The sequence below is a fragment of the Sciurus vulgaris genome (assembly GCF_902686455.1).
Source record: "Sciurus vulgaris genome assembly, chromosome: 17".
NCBI classification, from domain to species: Eukaryota; Metazoa; Chordata; class Mammalia; order Rodentia; family Sciuridae; genus Sciurus; species Sciurus vulgaris.
In genome coordinates, this window is record NC_136478.1 from 68481223 (window position 1) to 68486745 (window position 5523).

Consider the following 5523-nt stretch of genomic DNA (forward strand, 5'->3'; position numbering starts at 1 on the left):
TCACTTCCCTGGTGGACTCTACGTCCCTATGTCCCTTGGTGCCAGTGTGCCTATACCAAGTCATGCACATGAGTTCATTCTGGATATGTAATGAGCTTTTGCCTTTTTTCATGTGTCTTCTCTCTTTTGTCCTCTCTCTCCTCCACTCCACATCACACCAACATCATTCTCAAGCCCTCTTCCCCCATGTTAATTTTTACCAGTACAACCTAATACTCATTTAGTGTCACTGCCAAAATCATGATTTCATTCATACCATAGGTTTTCACCTGTTATAAGTCTCACAGTATTTGTTAAGGTGACTTATTGTAAATATTGTGCTTGCAGGGTTGGAGGGATTGCATAATAGAATGTGCTATGGTCATCCCTCCGGGCTGCTGAGTTAATGTTAGTAGCCCTGGCATATCTGAGAGTTAGAGAAATGTTGGCTCAGAAAGGTCAAACTGTCTGATTCTGCTGCTGTCATTGTGTGGTGAAGATTGTTTTGTTTCTCCTCATCTCAGTAATGGAGGTCAATATTGGTAGAGTAATTATGCAAGTGTTTACAAGGTATTGACTCACATTTTTGCAGATGAAACCAGTGACTTCCAAGATAAATTACTAGCATCACATTCTTCCTTTTCCTTGTACCTGTGTTGGTATCCTTCCTATGGGTTTCTCTCTTTCCATCTCTCTGCAGATACCTTCAATGATGATGCCACTCTTTGAATTAAGAAACAGGAAGCAACTAGATTTGGGGTATAAAACTTCCCAGGGAAGAAAGGAGTTCAATGGGACATGCGTAGCTCAGTGCTGGTCCTTCACATGACAGACCTCAGTATTTTCTTCCCTCTCCAAATGAGACCCTGTCTGCCTCCAGGGATCATGGATAAGCAAGAACTTCTCTAAACACTGCAATATTCTCTTATGACTTGTCATGAAGAAACTTATAATTGTTGTTGAAGTGTGTCACCTGGGGAGAATGTTTTCAGCAGTGTCCTCAGCTCCCCAAGCCTGCATGCCTATTGTTGCTACAGGCACAGTGATAATTGTTGTCCACATGGGAAGTGAGGTCACAGAGTCACAGTTCCATATCTGAGGAGCTGGTCATTTCCCTGAACACACATCCTGGTCACAGAGCCTCTGCACTGAGATCACCATCCTGGCAAATTGAAAGAGCCTGATGAGTAATTCTGTTAGTCTGAGAGCAGCATCTGTAAGGGAAGATCCACTTCAAGAGTCTGGGTAAGTGATCACCTAAGAACACTGGATTATGGATTGAACCCTGGAGAAGCCAGCACCACATAGGTTGTTGAACAGTTGATGATGAACGAGTCTAGGGAATAAATAAAAATGGGTTCCCAGCCTCAATGCCAATCCATAATTACTCCTAATAACTTAATGTGTTCCTCAGTAATGGCAATCAATGTGGTACAATCCAAATGAAAACAAAATGCAATTGTCAAGGTGTTTGAGGAGGTTGTGTGTGTGTGTGTGTGTGTGTGTGTGTGCATTTTTTTTGTGTGTGTTTTGGTTGTGGTTTTTGGTACCAGGGGTTGAATTCAGTGGTACTGGACCACTGAGCCACATCCTCATCCCTATTTTGTATTTTATTTAGAGACAGTGTCTCACTGAGTTGCTTAGTGCCTCATCATGGCTGAGGTTGGCTTTGACTGCTTGTTTCTTCTGTCTTCACTCCATAGCCACTCAAATACAGGCATGTGCCCCAAGCCTGACCTTGAGGAGATTGTTTTAAAATCATTCAGCTGCTCAGTTTCATTACAGTAATTCTCCACTAATTCTTCAGGTTTTCTAGTGCCAGAAGTCTAGTCTCTCCCTGCCTGTTGCATGGAGTACGAGGAGCTCCCAGGAATCCTCTGTTCCTGTGAAGAATGTAAGCTGATTGTGATTGCTTGAGTAGGAATTTCCTCTGACTCTGAGCGTGGTGAAGCCAAATGAGAGAGCTATTTTACCAATCCTGAAAGCATCAGTGTTCAAGGACGATGATGACATTTCTCTATGGTGTGGAAACGAACATGTATGGAAAAGTGGACATGATTATCACAGGTTTCCAACACCACCTGTCAGATGTGTATCTTTTTTTATGCCAAATATATTCTGATTGTAGTGAATGCATCATGTAGTATAAACCTGATAGTGGAGCAGGCTACGAGGGTGCAGGGTGCATAGAAATTTCCTTCACTATCGATTCAAGAATATGTAAACCTAAATGTTTCTAAACAGTAAAATTTTTAAATATATGCATTCAAATGTCTGCAGGAATTCTAGTATTTCGAATTTTTAGTGCCACACACAGGCAATTCATGTGGGTGGCTCCTATTGTAATATCATTCACTAATCTTGCTTCCTTGAAACAGTTTTACTAAGGTATTAATTAACTCTTATCTGTATGTTCTGAAAAAGTGAATACTTTCTTTCTTCCTTATTATTTTTACTCTTGTCTTGCTCTTTTATATCCCAAGAGTTAGGACATGGCTTCAAAATATGCCAAAATTCCTGTGATAGGTATTATAGTTCTTATGTTCCCAATACATAACCATGTGAGTCATGGGGTAGCTTTCCTAATGGGGAGCCCATCTGTGTTATTGCATATAACCCACCATGGGACAGGTGCCTTCAGTGCTATAAAACCCTAAGTGCATCTGCTGTTATGAAATTACCTAAATGTGTCTTCATAATTGACCTTGCACCTAGAGTAATGCTTACAACCAAATTGAAGCATTTTATAATATAAAGTTTAAAAAGACCACTACATGTTTTTTCCACTAGAAAATATTAAGAATATAGAAAAGCAGAAGTAAATATGAGCTGGATTGTTAGAAGAACCCAAGACTAGCATTAAGGCACCTGGTGGTTCACCTACCCTTTCTGTAAACACGCAGTCAGTTTTAAGACACCTCTTAGCACCTGAAGAGGTATGAATTTGGACAGACTTAACTTCAGCGTGCACAAGTTCTCCTGGTCATCATGCAAAGACATTTCAGCACCTGCCTCATGTTGTGAACGTTCAAGAATCACTGTATGCTGCCTTCACAGCAGGGATTTTGACACGTCATACAACCTTCAGTAAAACCTGCGAGTGAAAATAAAACTTTAAGTAAGTTTTCACAGTGAACACTCAGGAGAGTGGGCCATGCTGGGTTTTGGTTGACAGGACATGTGCAGCCCAGGCTTTCTCCTCATCTTCAGGACACCCTGCCTGGGACAGCAGGGAACTGGCAGGATGTCAGCCAGTGATGTGGCTGTAGGAATCATCTTCCTGATGCAGACTGTGGTTGGAACTCTGGGCAATTTCTCTCTTCTCCTGCATTTCCTGGGCCTTGGCTTCACTGGGTGCAGGGTAAGGCCCACAGACTTGATTCTTAATCACTTGACTATAGCCAAATTGTTAACCCTCCTTTGTAGAGGAGTTCCTCAGACAGTGGCAGCTTTTGGAGTGAAAGATTTTCTCAGTGATATTGGATGCAAGCTGCTTTTCTATCTTCAGCAGGGTTGGCAGGGGTGTGTCCTTTGGCAGCACCTGCCTCCTGAGTATCTACCAGGTCATCAAGATCAGTTCTGAGGACTCCAGCTTTTCAGAGCTTAAACTCAAAGCTCCTAAGTACATTGGCTCCTCCATGTACTTGAGCTGGATTCTCTACCTGCTTATAAATATTGTTATTATTACATTTATGACAGAAAAAAGAAGCAAAAATAATGTCACAAGCCTGATAGATTATGGATACTGTTCTGGTGTTCCTCCTGACGAAACCTTGCAATCACTGTTTGCAGCATTGCTCTCATTCCCTGATGCTGTGTGTGTGGGGCTCATGCTCTGGACCAGCAGCTCCATGGTGCTCATCCTGCACAGGCACAAGCAGAGAATGCAGCATGTTCATAAGACTTGCTTCCCCAGGTCCTTCCCTGAGTTCAGAGCCACCAAAACCATCCTTCTCCTGCTGAGCACCTTTGTGTCTTTTTACACCCTTTCCTGCACTTTTCACATTTGTTTGACACTTACTTATAATCCCAACTGGTTCCTGGTGAACATGGCTGCAATAGCAGCTGGATGTTTCCCAGCTGCCAGCCCCTTTCTGCTCATGGGCAGGGACTCCAGTGCATCCAGGCTCTGTGCTACTTGGATAAGAAATACAAATTTCCTGATACCAGAGGGAACATGTAAAGTGTAAGATTTTGTACAATTCTAACTTGCTTCTTCATCGTTATCCTCAAAATTGAAAGAACAATGATAGTCATAACACAGTGGATGATAATCTGCACACAAGGTTCATGTGTGTGTGTGTGTGTATGTGCCCATAAGTATGTGCATATGCATATCACTTAGATTAGGTTATTATGCATCCAACAATGTTTCTGGAAAATTAGATGTAACAAATACAAATTTTGGATTTAATATTCCAATTAAAACCATGGCAAATTTCTTCAATATAAAATCTACTTTCTTTCTTTTCCTGCTATACTGGTTGACTAACTTGTGAAAACATGTGTGATGTATTTTTTGTTTGCATACATTTATTTTTATATCTCAGCCCTTGTCTTTTGAAGGAAATAACAATATGAGCACTGTGGTTTGTCTTTTACAATGAAATTAGACCTATATTTTATTTAATCTTTGCCATTATTGGAAGTAAATGTCTACTGATGTCCTATTTATTAAACAGTTTATATTGTATTTTCTCCATTAATATGTGCTGTATTTTTTCATAATGCAATATTTTATCTTTTCCTAAGCCAATTAGAATGTTAATTTTATATATTCTACCCCTTGATCATATGAAACACTGGGTTCTAATTTTTAAGACAAATTATTGAATTACTGGTACATACCTTTGAAATATTTGTATGTGTAAGTTGGCACTAATTTTTCAATGAAAATGCATGAACTGTACACACCTGTGCATGCAACTCCTACATGGTAAAAAATAAATCCTAGTTTGTATGACTTCTCTTTCCTGTATGTGTCCCTAAACATGACCAGTATGTGACTTCTAACAGCATAGATCACTTTCACCTCTTTTATAGTTTACATAAATGAAATAGTTGAACATGTTTTATATTTGACTTTGAAAATTCCATATACTTCAAATTTGTATTTTCCCATGTTGTTGATGACAGAATTTAACTGAAGGAATTTCAAACATTTCTAGCACTTCTCTCTTGATATACACTTGTTCTAGTTTTGATGTGATTTATGTTTTCACCCACAAGTTCCACGTGTGGCAAAATGCCCCAGTGTGAGTTGTTGGTCATGGAGCCTTTGAGAAGTGGATGCAATACAAGGCCATGGGAGGTCACCCTGAAGGGGACTAATGATGATCTCCTAGAGTACATCAGCTCCCATGAGTATGGGTTGTCCTACAGCAAGTCTCTTGCTCTTTGTCCTTCCCTGTGGTCTCTTTTGCACAAGATCCCACCATTGTGACTCCATCTGCTGTGAGGCCCTCACCAGGGTTGAGCACATGCTGGCACCATGCTCTTGAATCTCCAGAACTGTAGCTCAAAATATTTCTTTCTTTTTTTTTT

The 5523-nt window shown here is 40.4% G+C and overlaps 1 pseudogene across 1 annotated transcript; it reads left to right on the forward strand.

The window, feature by feature from the left end:
- Positions 1–3223: 3223 nt before the first annotated feature.
- LOC306648558 (vomeronasal type-1 receptor 4-like) lies at positions 3224–4169 on the forward strand (annotated as a pseudogene). Its single transcript has one exon. The product of its transcript is annotated as a vomeronasal type-1 receptor 4-like (transcript).
- The last annotated feature ends 1354 nt before the right edge of the window (positions 4170–5523 follow it).